Source organism: Anabrus simplex, chromosome 2, assembly GCF_040414725.1.
Source record: "Anabrus simplex isolate iqAnaSimp1 chromosome 2, ASM4041472v1, whole genome shotgun sequence".
NCBI classification, from domain to species: domain Eukaryota; kingdom Metazoa; phylum Arthropoda; class Insecta; order Orthoptera; family Tettigoniidae; genus Anabrus; species Anabrus simplex.
The window spans coordinates 232,336,739-232,359,487 of NC_090266.1; positions in this window are offsets into that span (position 1 = coordinate 232,336,739).

A 22,749-nucleotide genomic window follows, 5' to 3' on the forward strand; every position below is an offset into this window, starting at 1 on the left:
TGGTGAAATTTCCCAGACGTTTCGTAAGGCACTGTTAAATCTAGCGATCAAAGTGGAAAATCTACCATGAAATGTACGGATATCTCGGGTCTTCTAAGCTTTCTGCTTTCCAGTTTTTAATATTATTATGTATATTCAATGCCGGCCCCGTGGTGTAGGGATAGCGTGCCTGCCTCTTGCCCGGAGGCCCCGGGTTCGATTTCCGGCCAGGTCAGGGATTTTTACCTGGACCTGAGGGTTGTTTCGAGGTCCACTCAGCCTACGTGATTAGAATTGAGGAGCTATCTGACGGGAAGATTGCGGCCCCGATCTAGAAAGCCAACTATAACGGCCGAGAGGATTCGTCGTGCTGACCACACGACAGTTCGTAATCTGCCGGCTTTTGAGCTGAGCAGCTGTCGCTTGGTAGGCCAAGGCCCTTCAAGGGCTGCAGCGCCATAGGATGGGTATTCAATGGTACTTCAAATACTACATATATTAATAGTGGCAGTTCAACTTTCCAGAAAACTTTAAAGAGGGTATCTAGAATGGTCTTTATGTCACTGGAAATTCTCTTTACATCTTGCTTGAATTCCAGTCGTTCTTGGTAATTTCTTTAGATCGGGTGTATATTTCTTAATTTATTTTAGTTTATTTCGTATATTCATTCATTCCTTTATTTCTTTCTGTATTTGTTTCCAGTTTTTCCTTCTTTCCTTCTTGAAGTGTAGTTGCCAAGTTGCCAAGTTAAGAACTCTAATATAAAAAACCACTACACCAGGATTTCGTATGTTAATCTGTTGCTGATAAAATTGCACAGTTGCAGTGGTGGGTATTTAAAAATGAAACATTGTTGTTAGTTCATATTTAGTACGTAATAGTATTCACACATAAAAAGACATGCAGAAGGAAGCTCACCACCAACAGAGAACTTCCAAACTCCGTTGTACGAATGACATGAACCTTACTTGTTTTCCTGTTGAGTACAGTGCTCCAATATTCCCATTTCAGTTTGACTTAAAATTTTAAATCATTTCATTTATCCTTTCAATCAGTGAGAAACCAGCCATTTATCTTGTAGGACTATCTAGAGTATAATATCGAAAGGGAACTCGTATAGCATTTCAGTGCAGCAGACTTTTGGATTCAACAGCGCTATTGAGCGATTCTCCGAGCGAGGGGTATTGCACGCCATAAATCCACGTTTTCGAGCCATAGTTTCAAACCCATAAAGCATCGATGATGAAACATTACGCAATTTTACGCATGATTTCTTCCAGAGAACAGCAGCAGAGCATTGATTGGCTACTAGGTTAGTTCTCGTGCATATGTGTTACAAGATACGCACGCGGCTTGATTCATAGCATGTAAGGAACGGCTATGAAATGTTCAATGTTGATATAACGTGTATGAACTATATATGTGCTACCTTCCAGCTCCTTTCTCCCTCTCAGTTATAATACATATTTCGTGCAGATATCTTGGGGTGCTCCTTCTTCTGAACACTGGTATTTCACAATCAAAATTTGGGTTAAGAGGAACTGTGTTGCTGAATGATCTCCAATTCGGATAACAAACTATTTAAAAAATTGTAAGCTTAAGATAATGGATTACGTTTAAATTAATTCCTGAGTAGTATTATGAGTCAAACAAATTCCCTGTTCCAATTTAGGAAATAATATTAATCCATGTATATAAAATAAGAGTTTTGTGTGTACGTTGCACAGAATTTGAAAAGAATGGTATTTCTATATCGGTCATGTCCACAGTAACAAGGAAATGCACTTTTTACTTTTCCGTAATGTCTGTCTGTCTGTCTGTCTGTCTGTCTGTCTGTCTGTCTGTCTGTCTGTCTGTCTGTCTGTCTGTCTGTCTGTCTGTCTGTCTGTCTGTCTGTCTGTCTGTCTGTCTGTCTGTCTGTCTGTCTGTCTGTCTGTCTGTCTGTCTGTACACGCATCACGAGAAGACGGCTGAAGTGAATTCAATGAAAATCGGTATGTAAAGTCGGGTGATGAACCGCTACAATCTAGGCTATAAATTATTTTATTCACGCTGAGTGAAATGGTAGTTTAGGGGAACGCCTGAAATTTAATTCCCAAACATTTATTTTATTAGTGGTCATGTCTTAATGAAAATCGGTACGCGAAGTCACGGTAATCAGACGATATAATCTAGGCCATCAATAACTGTATTCACGCTGAGTGAAATGGTAGTTTAGGGGAATGCCTACAATTTAATTCTCAAATATTTATGTTATTAGTGGTCGTATCTTAATGGAAATCGGTATTCAAAGTCGCTACAATCTAGGATATAAATAATTGTATTCACGGGGAGAAAAATGGTAGTTTAGGGGAAGGTCTAAAATTTAATTCTCAAATGTTTATGTTATTAGGGGTCGTATCTTTATGAACATTGGTATGAAAAGTCAGGGAATAAGTCGCTATAATCTAGGCCATCAATAATTTTATTCACGCTGAGCGAAATGGTAGTTTAGGCCAAAAACGTAATTCTCAAATATTTACTAGTGGTCGTATCGATAAATACTACATAACTAACATAACTTTAGTTATGTAGTATGTTATTAAATTTCCGATCAATTATGACTTATACATTGTTACCTTTCCGCCTATAATGATATAGATATTCATGAATTTGTATTTTTGTTACTAAGTCCATATCAGCGTTGAGTCACGAGAAAATGTTTAAACAGAATTTAATGAAAATCGGTGTGTAAAGTCCGAGATTTAGGAAAATTTTATAAGACGCCCTAATATTACAAAGCCGAAAGAAAACTAATATGAAGGCCTACAGTATAGAAAGCTCAAAAAATAAATCAACAATAACATTACATTGACCATTGGTTGTTGTGATGTGCTTTGTGTCTTGTTTTCACTCATCTCCGATAGATAGGATTACTGCTGCGTACCGAGTATGTTTTTAATTTGCTTTACGTCGCACCGACACTGGTAGGTCTTATGGCGACGATCGGATAGGAAAGGGCTAGGGGTGTAAAGGAAGGGGCCTTTGCCTTATTTAATGTACAGCTCCATCACTTACCTTGTGTGAAAATGGAAACCACCGAATACCAACTTCAGGGCTGCCGGCAGTGGGGTTCGAATCCACTATCTCCCGGATGCAAGCTCACAGCTGCGCAGTTTTGACCACACGGTCAACTCGTCCGGTCGTACCGAGTGTAACAGCCTGCCTGAATATTGGCGGGAAGTAGCTGGGGAGATAGATAACTTTCTTCTTCAGCATGCCATTCATCTGGTTCATAAGTTTTCTGATACTACTGGTACGTAACACACTGATTCATTATAGTATTCGAACTATTCAGTCCCTACTCTGAGGTACTGATTGGAATGAGCAGTGTGCCAATTTAACGTAATAATGGCAGAGGAGTGTTCTCGGCAGTCTGCGGTCTGGTTATTCCAGCTCTGGAACTTTGGACAGTTAGATCGGCACCGTAGTACTGTCCATTGGAAGTGAGAAAGTGTGGGGTTTTTCATTTGATCGAGTATTTTATATGATAACATTGCTTTCAATCGCTACATTCCTACTGACTTTTTTGTAATTACCTCTGTTGAATTCAGTTAGGAAAACCACTAAGTCAGTCTTTCTGAGAATCTCGTAGCGAAGCACGGGTACTTCAGCTTGTAATCTTATAAAGAAGTTAACTTTTCTCCTACAACTCCGATCGTGCCTTTGCCGCAACATAACGATGGCCTAGAATGAAAACCTCGTATCTTACAAAGTTCTTCCTATCCATTACTTCCCTTAAGACTGGTTACGCCTCCCAGCCACACATTAATACGCAGTCCATCAGAACAATGTTCGTTGTGTTCTTTATTCCTATGCCGACGTGTGAAGGAAAATGAACCTTATCGTACCGTACTATAGGAAAGTATGTCTGCGTGACGTATTTACTGACTCCTACAGTTTAATTTTATAAGGTTCATTTTTCTTTACGCACCAGCATACGAAAATAAACCCAATGAACATTGTTCTGATGGACTGCATATTCATGTGTGGCTGGGAGGCGTGACCAGTCTTAAGGGAAATAATGGATAGGAAGAACTTTTTGAGATACGAGGTATTCAATCTAGGCCATCGATAAAGTGTTCGAGAACTTAATACAGTTGATTTGAATCTGCATCACAATTAATATGTATTATTATATTCACTCACTAGTTTGAAATTGAATACAATTATTAACAATCTTAAACAATTTATAATGTTAAATTGTTTCCTTGAAGATTTTGTTTCTTAATAAAGAAAATCACTTTTGGAACTTACTCAAGGATTTTGGAATCCTTGGAATAAATCTGAATGGGTATGAAAGGGTCACGAAACGTACCTAACAATGCAAATCATCATGCTAGTCACAAAGTAATTTATTGATCTGTAATGTTATCGTCCGCCTCTGTGGTGTAGTGGTTAGCGTGATTAGCTGCCACCCCCGGAGGTCCGGGTTCGATTCCCGGCTCTGCCACGAAATTTGAAAAGTGGTACGAGGGCTGGAACGGGGTCCACTCAGCCTCGGGAGGTCAACTGAGTAGAGGTGGGTTCGATTCCCACCTCAGCCATCCTGGAAGTGGTTTTCCGTGGTTTACCACTTCTCCTCCAGGCGAATGCCGGGATGGTACCTAACTTAAGGCCACGGCCGCTTCCTTCCCTCTTCCTTGCCTATCCCTTCCAATCTTCCGATCCCTCCACAAGGCCCCTGTTCAGCATAGCAGGTGAGGCCGCCTGGGCGAGATACTGGTCATACTCCCCAGTTGTATCCCCCGACCAAGAGTCTGAAGCTCCAGGACACTGCCGTTGAGGCGGTAGAGGTGGGATCCTTCGCTAAGTCCGAGGGAAAAACCGAATCTGGAGGGTAAACAGATGATGATGATGATGATGATGTAATGTTATCCATGTTGCGCAAAGCATTAGGCAATGAGCACGTGATTCGATGTATACTGCCGTTTCTTTCTCTAATCCTTGAATACAGCAGCTGCGAAGCATTTTAAACATGCATATCCTCCACTGTTGCCGCAGCAGTATTATTGTTTTCAAAATTCCCCTCATTCCCTTGACCTCTCACAGAGATTCATTTGGGAAAAGCTCGTAGCTGATGTGTAAAGGAAACTAGACCTTACAATACAGTATTGTAGAGATGTTGTTTGCAAGCGAATTTGCGCGCTCCTACAGTATAATATATTTAATGTTCATTTTCATTTACACATAACCATAGGAAAATGAACGCAACGAACATCGTTCTGATGGGCTGCATATCCTCATGTGGCCGGGAGGCGTGACCAGTCTTAAGGAATATAATGCATAGGAAGAGCATTGGGACATACGAGGTTTTAGAAGTAAGCCATCGTTATACTTCGAATTGGTTTTCATTATATTTATGTTTTTTTGAGATGCTGAGTTGCAACAAATTTGGCCTGCTGGAGTTCCGTTTTCGGACTAAATCAACCAAGCTGGGATCAGAAAGCCAGCGCTCTACTACGTGAGCCCGTAAAGCTGATAGAAAGGAAAACGGTTTCATCCACTGTTCCTCGAGATAACTAATCTAACAATGTGCATTCAACTTAAACTCACTTTAGCTCTGTTTTAGTCTTGCCCATTCTGCTAGATTATATATTCTTCATAATTTTCTGTTTGGCGGTTTCATCAATTATAATATTGCCCTCAATGCACTAATAGTTCCACATTAAATTACGTTCATAGGAGCGTTCTTCACTACAGGAGGAAATATATATAAATAACAATTAATAACCGTTGGCCCACTGTTGGGTGCCATATGAAATTTGATTAAAAATAATAAAGTATGAATAAATAAAATAATCGCCTCACGCTTGGGCCTCATTTGTAATATATATATATATGATATCAGAATAAATAAAATAATTCAAATAACTTAATAACGTAATTTAAAACATAATTAATCGAAATATACCTAATATGGGTGCCACAGTTCACCTTAATGGATCCCTCAAATTTTAACACAGCATTATAATTGTCTCCCACAGGGCATGTACATAAAGCTGCGTACTGGTACATCCAGGCCTTATTTAACCTTCTGAAAGCGACAACAGTATATAGGTAGGAAATGCACGTAGGTCCGTCAATAACGCCAGTGATTCTTAAATAATTAACTAGATTCTGATAATATCCCCGCATGAACACCTCACCAATACATCAAAATTTAGATAGTATATATTCACAAAATATTGCTGGAAGTCTCCATATTTACACAATTACCCAAAAACAACAACAAAACAACAGTATAATACGAAAAGCGAGGACCAAGCTACCTCTTGAAGTTAGCCCGATGGGCACTAATTACAAAACATATATACACTGGCGGAAAAAACATCCAAACACCATGAAATAAAGAATATAGAATTCGGAAATCTTGGCAATATTTTTTTGGAGGTAACATATTCAATTGATTAAAGGTACAAGACCGCAGGTTCATATCTGCGCGAGGAAAACCATCGCAAATTTTCCATGCTGCTCAATTAACAACCGACGTATTCGCCCGACTTTTGAATGCAAGCCTGCAAAAGTTATTGCAATGTGTCGTACAGGTGCTGGATATAAACTTGTGGGATGGAGGTCCATGCTTGTTGCACTTGGTTGGTCAATACACAGACGGTTAATGCCGGTTGTGGATGACACTGGAGATGCCGTCCAATTATGTCTCAGATCGGGGGATAGAGCAGTTCAAAGCAACATGTCGACACACTATAGAGCACGTTGGGTTACAAGAGCGGCATGGGGACGTGCATTATCCTGTTGGAAAACACCCTCTGGAATGCTGTTCCTGAATGGCAACACAACAGGTCGAATCACCAGACGGGCGTACACATCTGCAGTCAGGGTGCGTGGGATAACCACGAGAATGCTCCTGCTGTCACAGGAAATTGCTTCCCAGACCAGAACTCCCGATGTAGGTCTAGTGCTTCGACGCCGCAGAAGGGTGGAATGCAGGCGATCACGTGACCTCCTTCTAACCAACACCGGGCCATCACTGGCTCCAAGGCAGAACCGGCTTTAATCGAAAAACACAACAGACCTCCACTTCATCCTCCAATCAGCTCTCGTTTGACACCACTGAATTCGCAGACGGCGGTGGTTTTGGTTAAATGGAATGCACGCCGTAGGGCGTCTGGCTCGGAGCTATACTTCAAGTAACCGACTTCGAATAGTTCGTTGCGTCACTGTGGTGCCTACTGCTGCTCGATTTGCTTCTGCAGGCCCAGTCCGTGTGCCACAGGCATACGCGGAATACGGCGATCCTTACTCTCGGTGGTGCCACGGGGACGCCCTGAGGCCGGTCTTCTTGCGAGCGTACCTCCTCTTGACCTTTGCCGCCAACGCTCATGCACATTGTAGACATTCCGGCTAAGTCGTTCTGCAATAGCGTTGAAGGAAACCCCACCTTCACGTTGCCCTATTATACGGCCTCATTCAAGCGTACTGAGCTGTTGATACCAGATACATGGCTCACGGAAATATTCCGAGTTGTAAATAGCACTGATTTTCCATCCGCTTATACAAAACAAATTACTCATATGACATATGGAGACCTTCCAGCTTAAAATATTAAGAACAAATATACAAATGAAATAATAACAATAATAATATAACTTATTTGTGTATACGGTTCGAGGGTGTGATATATGTACTATCACAATGAGTACAGCTGAAGATAACAAACACCGAATCGTACTTATGACAATTAGTGGTCTATATTTCAAAGCAACTATTCAGTTTTCTTAAACGAGGGCATAATCACTTCAAATTAATGGCGTTAAGAGGACCAGTGCTGATGTGGTAAAATTAAGAGTAAGTTGCAGTCGTGGCTGAGTGTAAGCAAACAAAAGGACGTATTTCGACTGAAATTCATATGGAAATATTTAGAACTGTAAAAAAGGTAAATATGGAACTCTTTGAAATGACTGTTTCTTCATTCATTTTTATTGCAACGGAATATGGTCCAGTATGAAACATTCCATGCACAGTTGCAGAAGATTATCGTTATTGAGCCATGAACAAACACAGAAATTCTTGAAAATGTCCCCTATAAAACTATACGACGCGACTTTCTATCTTTACCACGATAGCGATGATGGAAAGAAGTAAACTCGTGTCCTCATTCTGAGGTGGTGCAGTTCTTTTCAGGCACACCCTCAATGGAGGTGAGCTGCATGTACCATTTCAACCACATACCAGCCCTACTGCCGTTCTTAAATTTCTGGCAGTAACGGGAATCACACCCGGGCTCCCGAGGAAGGCAACTAATAACACTAACAGTTACGCCTGGATTTCTTCTTTTATGTTGAGGTATGTCGAGACTCAAGCAAATCATTGAAATTTACTGTGGGGTCAAGTTCGAATAGGAAGACTCAGCATAGGTTTCCTATTTGTATTTTTACACCGATTATAAAGTGTAAAAGAAATAATTAAAACATGAAACTACAAACGTGCACAAGTTCACTTCTGGAAGTAATTTGAGTTAAGGAATGGAATATTGTTATTTTAGTAAACCCTACATCAAATGTGTTTACATTATGAAATTTGTTATATTTGACCACTACGAAATACGTAGATGACCATTTGCATGTGGCGAGTCTTTTGTTGAGTACCAAAATCAGTTGTTTAACACAAACAGTATGCATGTTGACGTAAATAAGAATATAATTAGGTCTTACTAGACTAAATTAAAAAGAAGAAAACCTTAAACCTTTTCCATTCTATCAAGAAACAAAAATGAGCAACAATGACATAGTACAAATAATGTTTTACATGTAACAGCATCATTCAACGTTTTAATGCGGAGAAAGGCTAGCTGCGTAATGCTGGTTTGTGAAGGTGCAGAAATCAAGTAACTGTACCAAAATAAAATGATAGCGAGAAGAATTTCTGTGGAGCACTGCATGCCTCATGTTTCCGCTCCAGGGTAATGTATTTTGTCGGTTTAGCAATGGACGTGTCACCATAGATCTTTTACTAGCCACTATAACACTAAACGTAGTAGCTCTTCAAAAGTATGTACATAAGTGTACATATAGAAACTAATATTGCGGCAGTTGATGTGTTATTAGATTACAACTTACCAGAAATAAATTTACATCAAGGGTGATTATACGAAGGGATATAACAAAATAATATAGAACAATTATTCATTTCAAGATCCACCTGAAATTTTCTGGTATGTACGAAAATCTAGTTATTGACGAAACTGTCAACAGTTCTAACGACAAATGGTCGTTCAGTAACATAGTTGGAAAATTTTGAAAATTTCAATTATAAAACAATATACCAGGTAAGTTACGAGCATGTATTCATTTGTTAATGAAAGCTATTATTCACAAATTAGTAAGCAAACGTGTAATAATTATCAAAAACTGGTAGACAATACTTAGAGAAAGAGTTAATTTATTTTGAAACTTGAAAATGTACCTATTTACTGCTCATCCGTCATTGTCTTGGTAAATATTGAGAGTGATGACTGGAAATGAAACTATGGGAGATATAATATTGGACATACAGGGGAAGTTCAATAAAGAACGAATCTATGAATGCACACCCAGTTAAGGATTAAAGGTTAAAATCCAAGGTGAAATAGAGAAATACTGTCCTTTAATGTTCTGAATAATTCAGTATTTATGTTGAAGAAGGCACGTTTTTTATGAAAAATTATTATTCTGTACTTTCACTAAGTTATTTTACTTTATCTACAATCAGAATGAAAACAGCTTACCTTATCAAATAACATTAATGAAAATATTAAAATTTTGGGTTACTACTAAACCGCGACACAGACTGTGGGCGTATTTTAATTATGAATCTCTTCACTGAATTAGTATTATTGTAAAGAGCAACATTGATCTTTCGTTTTACCTTAACTTCTCTCTATAAGGGAACAAAGATTAAAGTCGTAAGATTTTGTGGTTACGCCAACAGAGCCACTATCGATTTGACCCGGATGTATACCGAACACTCCGCCGTCAGAGTCGGATAGAGCTTCATCGCTCATGGACGGGTCGCGCTCTTGCCTTCCAAGCGAAATTGATTACATTGAAAAGAAAGTATTTGGAGAAAGACGCTCTCCCGTTACCTGGTCCCACTATATTACCACTGGAGAGAGCATGTCCTAGTGGACTTCTCTCAGTGAATCAACATTTCACTGCCTTAAATGCGTTTGCTCTTGTCCAACAAGCATCCCTAATGGAATTTTCGAGGGAGAACATTCACGAATAAGTGTCCGGGTATTACAGCACACTACATGCTGACACACACAATCTATGTAAACAATATTGTACGATTTTTAAAAAGATTTTAATCCATGGTCCCGTTATATCTTCTTGCCTGTAATATACGCGTCAGAGAATTAGATATATCTAATGTGAAAGTCACAATTGCATTATCTACTCACCAATAAATATCGAGAAAATTCCTGAACGTCCCCCAGGTATGTCAGGGAATGACATAAAATCCCATATTTATGCCATATCTCATGTGAATATCCGAAGTTAAGCAACATTCAACGTAGTAAAGTGCGGAGAAAAGATAGCTGCATAATGCTGGTTTGTGAAGGTGCAGAAATTAAGTAACTACCTTCCCATCGCTAACGTCAGACGATGCAATGCACATTTACATCGTCGAAAATCTTGCTGTTGACGTCTGTATTTGATATCTATGACCAACACTTGGCTTTAACCTTTTGAGCCCAATTATTGTATATTGTATTATTACGATAACTTTAGAATATTTAACCTTTTCGTGAATACGAAGTGATATCACGGTGGGTGTACAGAATACATTGCATTATTACGATCTTTGAGAGTACCCTCGGTGGATGTGTGGTAGACTGTCTAAATACACAAACGCTTACCAGTATTGTGGATTCATACTAGGTAAGGAATTTTGAAGGGCTACTACGGTTCGTGCGATAATAGCTAGTAAAATATCTTTGGTGACGCATTCATTCCTTAGCCGACAAAATTATTAATCCCGGAATGGAAACATGAGCCATGCAGTGCTCCACAGAAAATTCTTCTTGCTCTCATTTTATTTTGGTAATATTTGTAGCCGCCCTATGACGTGACATTTTTTCGAAGGGAGTCAAAATTCGAATATAACGAAGGGTTAGTGTATAGAACTTGGCTTCCGTGCTCTGCGGTAGCTTTAGGCCATGCAGTATCCCATGTTTCAGTTTATATTATTTCTTGTTGTTTCAAGTATTTTATTGTTTGTAGAACTGGCTTTGATTTTTCCGGCAATGAAAATAACGGATTAGTTTTCTATGAATCTTTAACTACTTTAAGGTTAACGATATGGCTGGAAAAGTCTGTTTTATTTGTGAGAAAGATGGTGACTCGATTCGAAACGAAGTGATGAAGTTAAACCAAGGGGAGAGTGTAGATGGAAGATAATTTGTTTCAGATTACTAAGAGGAGGGCCTGTGATTGGTTCGCAGATTTATGTGAAGGTACAGGTGATGAATACGAGCCAGGTGGGCTCAAAAATGGTGATTCATCCTCGGTCAATGATGCAGACCAAATTGTGCAAAGAGAAACAAGCCAAATACTACAGGAACTTCATCCACTGATTCATGTCCGAAGGATATGTTCCATAAAAGGAAAGAACGCTCATTGATGGTCATCCAAGCTGCATATAAAAACTGGAAGAACACCGAGAAGTGGCATTATGTTCATTAGACGTAGTGATAAAGGCCACGCTAAGCTCGTGAAAACAACACCAGATGCTTTGGGATTGTTTAGATATGACGGTATATTAAATAATAACAGTTCATTTAACTAACAAAGAAATCATTGCATAGCGTCCAGCTCCATGGCTAAGTGGTCATCAGGCTGGCCTTTCGTCACAGGGGTCCTGGATTCGATTCACGGCAGGGCCGGGAATTTTAACCATAATTGGTTAATTCCCCTGACACGGGGACTGGGTATATATGCCGTCTTCATCATAATTTCATCCTCATCACGGCACGCAAGTCGCCTAAGGGAGTCAAATGAAAAGACCTGCACCTGGCCCCTCTGGAGTACACAAGCAATTGCATGGCAAGCTAAATGGGAGGCTGACCAGTGATACAATGGAGATACCTAAGTAGACTTCATTTTATTATTGTTGAAAGTATGACTTTTGAAAGCAATACTCGGTGTATGTGAAGTAGTACTTCCGTAAGTGTTAAAGTATGTTTCAGTAGTAATTCAGCAGAATTATTTACGCAAATTTTAATTTAAAGTATGGCCACATATTTCAGTTTAGGTTCTAAAAAAACCAACGTTTTCAGTTCAATGTTGATCCCTGAAGTATATCACTCAAGAGACTTCTTATTTATCCACAACCTGGTGAAGTCAAACAGAACTGCGTGGAAGCCAGGCACTGCATATTTCCAATTCCGAAATGAAATCGCGTTTGGCTTTTAGTGCCGGGAGTGTCCGAGGACATCGTAGTTGCCGGGACAAAACCTGCTATGTGATAATATGTTTGGAGATATACTGACCCGCAGCACATACGTTATGAAGAGCGAGAATGCCTTGACCATATTCACACAATATTGCACCTTAGATGACAAAACCTTACCGGCCAATGTTCTAACCTAAAATATTTCACATAGGAGGTTTTGTCCCGGCAGCGACGACATATTCGGCTCACCAGGTGCAGTTCCTTTGATTTTACCCCCGTAGGTGACCTGCGCGTCGTGATGAGGATCACATAATGATGAAGATGACACATACACCCAGCCCCCGTGTCAGCGAAATTAACCAATGATTGTTAAAATTCCCGACACTTCCGGGAATCGGACCCAGGACCACTCTGACCAAAGGCCAGCAAGCTAACCATTTAGCCATGGAGCCGGACTCCAATTCCGAAGAAACGTTCATACCTGTACTTTCATATTAAGGTTGTAAGTATTATTAAATCTCATGGAGAATTATTTTAATTCAACCACTTCTTGCAATTTGGTATGGAAATGTTTAAAAATACATGACTCCATTACGTGTATCCGTAGATAATTCATCATAGTTCCATAATTCCTAATTCTATAAATTCCACAATTCCTACAAACGTTTTGTACTTAGTTGTACATATATTATGTGATTAGATCATTTACATTTCTGATATATTATGGAACCCAATTTTGATATTTATATGTGAAGTATTTTGAACCTAAAACTCAATAAATCTAGAGTACTCCAGATACCGCCATTCATGTCTGATATAGCTGTTACCATTTTTATTAGTCTCCTGCGTGGTTGCCTAGTAAATTGAAGCAAAATATTATTAGAACAAACTCGCACGCAAGTATATTCCTCTAAAACTAATCGGGCACTAGTGCAAGCTTCCCTATCTTTACTGATACAAATGTATCAGTTTACCTCCACATCATGCAAAGGAATAAAACTGTTTTTGAGTCATGATAAGAAATAGGTGGATATTTAAATTTACAATTCAGATTTCAATTTGTAGTTTCAATTAGATATTATTAGCAGATTATTCAGGAATGCTGAATGAAAGTCATTCTAAACAATAAGCTGTATACTGGTTACAAGTAATATTTTCAAAACAATAGAGTAAGCTATATTTGAAATAGTCACTGATATTTACTTGCCATTTTAAGGTACGGTATTCAGGTTGTAAACGCGTTATAGTCTCTACAATTGAGTACCAATAGTGGTAAACTAATTATGCTTTCTACTTTCAGATTTTGTGGCGTAGACGAACATGTTTAAACATTGTTGTTTGAGATTACTCTCACCGTCAATAATGAAATATTATGCCATCCCGGGGTCAACTTAAGTCTTGTGCATTGTCAGAATGGAAATTGGTTTGTGACATAAATAACATCGTCTCATGAATATGGTAGTATTAACAAGTTGATGTATCTGGTGGCTGAATAACATAGCTTAAACGGTGTAATGAACTGAATCCTCAAACTTCTAGTTGATTTAATCAGAGCAAGCCCTGCTAACTACATTAAGCTCCTAGATGTAGGCTAACCACTAATTCTCCAAGGCGGCAGCAAAATCTCATTTCCGACTGGTTTTAGTGAACGTCATCTTGTCTGCTGACACTGTTATTGCTCATAAGCTTGCAGTCAGTCTTCAAGGTGCACCAACTTCTGACACCTACCTCGTGTGACGTATTATGCAGAGGTAGGAATTTTATTTACCCTCTGTTAACTTTCTATCCTACAATTGAAGGCGTAAACAACATAGGCCTATCGATGGCCTAGATTCAATACCTCGTATCTCAAAAAGTTCTTCCTAGCCATTATTTCCCTTAAGACTGGTCACGCCTCGCAGCCACATATCGATGGCCTAGATTGAATACCTCGTATCTCAAAAAGTTCTTCCTATCCATTATTTCCCTTAAGACTGGTCACGCCTCCCAGCCACACATGAATATGCAGTCAATCAGAACAATGTTCATTGGGTTTATTTTCCTATGCTGTTGCGTAAAGGAAAATGAACTTTATAAAATTATACTGTAGGAGTCAGTAGATACGCTGACATACTTTCCTATAGTACGGTACGATAAGGTTCATTTTCCTTCATACGTCGGCATAGGAATAAAGAACACAACGAACATTGTTCTGATGGACTGCATATTCATGTGTGGCTGGGAGGCGTAACCAGTCTTAAGGGAAGTAATGGATAGGAAGAACTTTGTGAGATACGAGGTTTTCATTCTAGGCCATCGATATCACTGTTTTTGGTTTTACACAAGGATCTTTAGATGTCGTGTAAAAGCAAAGTCATCTCCGTACAGGCCATGAAGGCCATTGGAGGGGTGGAAGGTAAAGGCTTCCACTATTCATAACATCGGCACTTGATGGGGTAGAATGGTTAGCTCTACGCCCGGCCGCCTTTGCCCCGAAGAATTAACCTGTTACTCAATTTGGTGTAGGCTGAGTGAACCTCAGGGCCATGTGCACCTCCAGAAGTGGAAATCTCATTTTTTTAAATTTTACGACTTCCTGACGGGGATTCGAACCCACGTCCTTCCGGGCGAACCGAGCCCGCCTTTACAGCCTCGGCCAGTCAGCCCCTTAGATATCACGTACTTTCCATAAAACTAGTTTCCCATCTTGATTCACATAAATGTATCGGTTTTCCAGCACAGCATGCAATAAAATATAACCGTATTTGAAACATGATACAAATATATGTGCATTTTAAATTTATATTTCGGATTTTAAGTCATAGTTTCAATTGAATATTATTTGCAGAATATTCAGGGGTGCTGTCTGAAAGTCATGGTGCATTTACTTATAATTAATTAGCACCAGCTTGAGGAAGGAATGCAGCTTTACATGTGTCGTATGAACCACCCTTGCATTTGCCTGGTTATGGGTGTTGAAACCATGGAGAGCCATTTCCTGTATAGCTTACAATAATAGTGAAATTTGTAGGTGCGGTACTTCTCTGCTCATCTGTCCCCAAGGGGCCGTGTCACCAAATCTAACCTTCGTAAATGGATTAAAATTGCCCATCGTAGATCAAGGAAACGAAATCGAACATGTTGGGTAGAAATGTACGCTAGGCAAGGTTCTAATGATCCTCCTTCCTTAGGTTCTTCGACTAAGCCCTTTCCACGGATGACACGTAGCCTACTGTTGTTCTTAAGTGTCTGCGTTAGGTTCCGACCTAAATTCTAATGGTACTGCATTTCACTTACTTAATATTACTTAATACTGATCTTCAGTGCTTTTATCATCCTTGGACCCTGTTTCACCAGTGATGATTCATTTTGTTGAATGTTACTGCTATAGAACATCTTTCACACGGTAGAAAAAATGCTAACTTCATGTCGGCACCAAGAGATTGAGGAATGCCACGAGGGAAACGGAGATCAAAGAAGACAAATGACGGGTCCAAGTATAAAACTATTGATTATACTCTCGAATTATGAGTTCAAATGCAGGTTATAAAAGGCAATTAGGCTTCAGTGGAAGTTGATGCATGATATAGGAAAAGGAAGTTAAACAAAGCTGTAGTTTTTCAACTTCTTTGGTTATACCATATGTTATTGAAATGAATAAAATGAAATGAAATAATAATAATAATAATAATAATAATAATAATAATAATAATAATAATAATAATAATAATAATAATAATAATAATAAATGAAATGAATAAAATATCAGTTTTATGAAACTGTAGATAACAAATTACCTTTGCCAATGATTTGGCCATAATGACAGACTGTCTTGAAAACTACAAACTGACATAGGCCTAGGCTATTGGAACTCAAGCATAATAGAAGAGTGAGGTACGAAAATTCGTCCTACTAAGGCTAACGTAATGTCTCGTGGGAAGAAATGTTTTATGATTTAATGCCCGGTTTGGACATGAAGCAGCAACATTTGGATTATGGCAGTAACGTTAGATGTTTTTCTCTTTCGATGGACGCATAACTTATTTAGTGAAATCGAATCAAATTGCAGAAAGTTACTGTAAGTGGTTTTGAAGTTTCAATCAATAGTATTTTGCGGGAAATATGACCGTTCGTAGACAAAGCTACAATTACATTTCTACGTTTAAGACCGACATGGCTGGACAGGAGTAAAAGGTAATTGGATTCAGGGTAACCTATATTATTCATAGTTTCTAGGTAAGATACGCTTTCTGTAGGAGATGAGAATGATTGATCATACTAATAAGTTGGATGAATAGCAGAAAGGTAACTGTAATGACCAGATTTGGGCTAAATTAGGAATGAACTCTGCATATTATACTGTGTGTAAGAAACGATCGGGTCGGGCGAGCCGAAAGGTAAACAATGGACTTAGCAACGAAGGCTAAGGAAGGCTGAGGGAAACCTGAAACACAATGACTAGATTTATGTTTTAATTATTTCACGTACCGAGCTCGATAGCTGCAGTCGCTTAAGCACGGCCAGTATCCAGTATTCGGGAGATAGTAGGTTCGAACCCCACCGTCGGCAGCCCGGAAGATGGTTTTCCGACGTTTCCCATTTTCACACCAGGCAAATATTCGGGCTGTACCTTAATTAAGGCCAAGGCCGCTTCCTTCCCACTCCTAGACCTTTCCTGTCCCATCGTCGCCATAAGACCTATCTGTGTCGGTGCGACGTAAAGCAACTAACATTATTTCAAGAATGAAAGTCTAGTAGTAGTAGTAGTAGTAGTAGTAGTAGTAACAGAGGACACAGAGTTCCATGAAAACAGAGGTCGTGGAGAAGTCGAGTTATGACATAGACACTTTCAAACTGAACTGTGTAAAGTGTGATAATCTGTAGGCCCCTAATGAAAATGTATGTATGAATATAAGCAAAATAATAATTATAAAGATGATCAGCTAACCTTCCTTAATTCTGTGACCTGACACATTTGAGGTTAGGTTTGTAGTTCAGGTCCTAACACCACTATTCCCTTCGTAGACAAATTCCATTCTGCAGTTACTGTGGATCTAACAATGGCCGCCACAGTATAAAACTAGAGAAAAACAATATCTGAAGAGATATCTTGCCTCACACAATTGTTTAAACGAATGCTTGCATATCTCTTGGTCATTAGCGAGGTACAAGCGCAATCACTCATCCTTTTACTCCTACAGCGAAGTTCCATTGTTTTCAAAAATGCATTATTGATGATTCATTAATAATCATTTTAAATAAAGATAGCCTCGTTACCGAATGACAATACAGCATTAAAATTAGTTCTCTAGTTTGCATTACAAAGCGTAGTTCTGTACTTCATAGCATGAATATGTTTACTTCGGTTCACCCTGACCATCTGTTTTTCTGATGAGAATGTTCATTAGTATTACCAATTATAACATCGTTGAATACCCTTTTAGTGAAATGAACCGTTGGTGATACGATAGTGATTACACTGTCTTTTAAAGCAAGCACATTGCTTTAGAGAATTTGTCGAAAACTATTAGAGTATCAATGAATAATTGCTTCTAAACAAACCTCGTTGAGAGTGAATTTACGTTCGTCATGCGTATGAAGTAATTAATATGATAATAGGATTGTTAGAAGGCACTACGATGGACTTCTTCGGTGGTTCTCTGTACTTAATGTAACTTAGTATGGGGTGAATAAGTGAGGTTTAAGGTATATGACGGGAACTGATGGAGAGATGAAGACAGGAAACCGAGTTATTTGCGATTAAAAGCCAATTCAGAGCGTTAAAGTAGAAGTTTCCAGAATTATAGCCCCTGAACAGTCTCTTTACCATACGTTAGAACATAATTTTAGCGTGGATATCTCACTAATTATTTTCTTAGCCGGAAGTATTGTTTACTTTACATTCTACCGGGCGAGTTGAGGCTAGAGTAGGGGCCTATCTGAAAAGGGAGATGGACAGATTAAAGTTAGATTTAGTTGCTAGAAGTGAAGTACGTTGGCAGGAAGAGCAGCATTTTTTGGTCAGGTGACTACAGAATTATCAACAAAAAAATCAAACAGGGGAAATGCAGGAGTTGGTTTAATGAAAAAAAAAAAAATAAGGCAGCGTGTAAGCCACTACGACCGGCATAGTGTAAGGATTATTGTTGTCAAGATAGACACCAAACCAATGCCCACCACAATAGTGCAGTACTCTATGCCTATCAGTTCAGTAGTATGATGGAATCATAATAATATATGAAGAGATAGAAGATTTAATGCAATATGTAAAAGGTGACGAGAATCTAATTGTGATGAAAGACTGGAATGCAGTCGTTGGTCAAGGAAGGAAAGGGAATACAGTATTAGAATTCGGATTGGGTCAAAGGAATGAATGCGGACGTCGGCAATTTGAAGTCAGCACCGATCATAATTTAGATCTTGCAAATATTTCGTTCAAATACCACAAAAGACGGCTGTATAAGTGAACAAGACCTGGAGACACTGGAAGGTATAGAATAGTTTTCGTTATGATCAGGCAGAGATTTAGAAACAGGGGGTTGAATTGCAAAACTGTCCCAACGGCAGGAGTGGACCCTGACCACAACTTACTGGTCATAAAATGCCATCTGAAGTTTAAGAAATTGAAGAAAGGAATGCAATGATATGCGATCTAGACAAGTTGAAAGAAAAGAGTGTGAGGGACTGTTTCAAGGAACATGTTGCACGAAAACGAAATGAAAAGGCAGCAGGAAACACAATAGAGGAATAATGGGCAGTCGTGAAGAAAGAGGTCGGGAGGGCAGCTGAAAAAACATTAGGAACAAAGGAAAGATCTAGTAAGAATCAGTGGGTAACTCAGGAGATACTAGACCTGCTTGATGAAGGACAAAAGTGTAAGAAAGCAAAAAATGAAGAGGGCAGGAAGGAATACAGGCGATTGAAGAATGAAGTGGGTAAGAAGTGCAGGGCAGCTAAGGAGGAATGGCTGAAGGAGAAGTGCAAGGGTGTCGAAGGTTGTATGATCTTAGGAAAGGTAGATGATGCATACAGGAAAATCAAGGAAACGTTGAAGAAAGAAAAACTAGGTGTATGAATATTAAGAGCTCAGATGGGAAACCATTTCTGGAGATAGAAATCAAGGTAGAATGATGACAGGAACATATCCAACAGTTGTATCAAGGTAAAGATGCAGATTATATGGTTCTGGAACAAGAAAAGGCTGTTGATGCTGATAAAATGGGAGACACAACTTTGAGGTCAGCATTCGACAGAGCTTTTGTTACCTAAATAGGAACAATGCACACCGAATTGATGACATTCCCTATGAATTACTGTCTGCTTTAGGAGAAGCCAGCGTGGCAAGGTTATTCCATTTAGTGTGTAAGATGTATGAGACAGGAGAAATGCCATCCGATGTTCGGCAGAATGTTGTTATACCTATTTCGAAGAAAGCCGGTGCTGACTGTGAATACTGCCGCACCATTATTTTAGTATCTCACGCCTACAGAATTTTAACACGTACTATTTACAGAAGAATGGAAAACAAGTTGAATCTGAGTTGGGAGAAGATCAACTTGGCTTCAGAAGAAATGTAGGAACACTTGGAGCAATCCTGACTTTACGTCTGATCTTAGATGATCGAATTAAGAAGGACAAGCCCACATACATGGCGTTCGTAGATCTTGTGAGTGAAATACTGAAGGTGATCTGGATCATATACCGAGAACGCAGAATGATCTACAATCTGTATAGAAATCAGTCCGCAGTGGTAAGACTCGAGGGCTTTGAAAAAGAAGCAGCAATCCAGAAAAGAGTGAAGCGAGGTTGCAATTCCCCCCCCCCCCCCCGCTTGCTTTGCAATATTTATATATTTATATATCACAGGCATTAAAGGGAATCAAAGAGGATTTTGGGAAGGGAATCTTAATCCAAGGATAACAAATTAAAATATCTGAGATTTGCTGATGGTATTGTATTTTTTTAATCTGAGACTACAGATGATCTGGAGAAATTGCTGAATGGTACAGACAGAGTCTTCGGAAAGGAGTACAAGATGAAAATAAATAAGTCCAAAACAAAAGTAATTCAGGGCAGACGAATGAAGTTAGGTGATGCAGGAAATATTAGATTAGGAAATTAAGTCTTAAAGGCAGTAGATGAATATTGTTTCTTGGGTAATAAAATAACTAACGGTGACACAAATAAGGAGGACACAAAATGCAGACTAGTACAAGCAAATGGGCCTTTCTGAAAAAGAAACTTGCTCACTTCGAATATTGACATAGGAATTAGAAAGATGTTTTGGAGGACTTTCGTCTGGAGCGTGGAAGTGAAACATGAACGTTAACTAGCTCAGGAAGAAAGAGGATAGAAATTTTCCATATGTGATGTTACAGAAGAATGCTGAAGGTGAGATGGATAGATCGAATCACTGATGAAAAGGTACTGAATCGAATTGGCGGGAGGAGATCGATTTGGCTAAATTTGACTAGAAGAAGAGATAGAATGATAGGACACACCTTAAAACACCCAGGAGTTCTCAGTTCGTTTTTGAGGGATGTGTAGGTGGTAAGAACGATAGGGGTAGACTAAGGTATGAATATGACAAGCATATTAGAGCATATGTAGGATGCAGTAATTATAGAGAAATGAAAATTTAGCACAGGATAAGATGGCGTGGAAGGCTGGATCAAACCAGTCTATGGACTGATGACTCAAATAACAACATACTGGACTGTGTAATATAGAAAAGAGAACTACTTTAAAATAATACGTGTACCTTTAGCGGACAGACTTCGACTAGACAGCACTGCATGATCAGCGTTGCCAATCCCTGCTCAGCGGTAAGGGACATTCACCATAGCTTACACCATCGCACTTCTTCCTCACACGCCTAATTCTCTCGCTGCAGGCGTCAGTAACTGAAAGGTTTTCATAGGTGATGCCTTTTGTTTCAAATCTGGGTGGACATATCCAAGTGTCAAAGACATTTGGGAAGTGTAGGGTCAGCTATAATTCTTTCTTTTTTGTCTATTCTAGCTTCCGTTGCCTATTTGAAGGTTTAATGACTTTTTTGTGTTGTTGTGGATATTTTCTCTTATTATTTACATAATGTCTGACTGTTAGGTCTTCAAGTTATAAGGAAACCACAAAATCCGATGGCGGTGTCAGAATGAAGTGTACTAGATAAGATGAGGAATGAGGTGGTTTACCATTGCTTTCCTCACATTTATATAATAGAAGAAATAAAATATAATTTCTAGGTTCTGTATTAACAATAGAGAGGAAAATCTCTTTTTAATTTAATAGACTTCGCATTACGCAAATCTCGAATGAAAATCTCGCTTTTCTTTCTTCTTCTAGTGGCTTAACGTCGCATCGACACAGATAGGTCTTATGGTGACGATGGGATAGAAAAGACCTAGGGGTTGGAAGGAATAGGACGTGGCCTTAATTAAGGTACAGTCCCAGCGTCTGCCTGGTGTGAAAATGGGAAACCACGGAAAACCATCTTCAAGGCTACCGGCACTGAAAATCCCACTCCACAGGCCAACAGACTGAGAGGGTTGCTGTTTCCGTGCCTGTTATATAAGATTACATTTTTAAATGCGATGCAGATGTGTATTCAGTAGCTTTTTATTATTTTTGCCCAATTTCTTCATTGTAATGACTATTTTAACTTTAACTGGCTATTTGCTAAACTTAAAGGGTTTACCTGTCTGCCTATTTTAGCCAAAATAAACGCCTGAACTTCCGGTTTGTAGTGACAACTTTAGTTAAGGAAGTGAAGGTAGAAGCAGCCGTACGAGCGCTTTCGTGAATAAAGCTGTCCAAAAAGCTAAAACTATAAATTGTTATATGAGTACAGGAATATCGGAAACAGCGAAGTGTCAAATATATTCGGGAAGTTTAGGGCCAGCTATTACTTTTCCTTTTTGCCCATTTTAGCTTCCGCTGCCTATTTCAAAGTTTAATGACCTTTTGTGTTGTTGTGGATGTTTTTCTCTCACTATTAACATATTGTCTGACTGTTATGTTTTCAACTTACAAGGAAACAGCAAAAAACGATGGCGGCGTCAGAATGAAGCGTTTAAGCGTTTAATAGGTACTTTCATCTCACAAAAGATCGATGTATTCTTGAAATATGGTCTAATGGGAATTGTAACTTAAAAGCTTTTCGCCTTGACGAGAACACTAATTAAGAAGTGTCTGTTCAAAAGGTGCTATTTCCACTTCAAAAATATTTTAGTATTTGGGCCACAAGCGTTGCAGTAGTTGAATAATATCCAATGCCATGAGTTAGATGAAATTCTTTAAAAGTTGTACCATTCCCGACCATGGGCACGTTCTGTGTGCCTTTTATTATACGTTTCC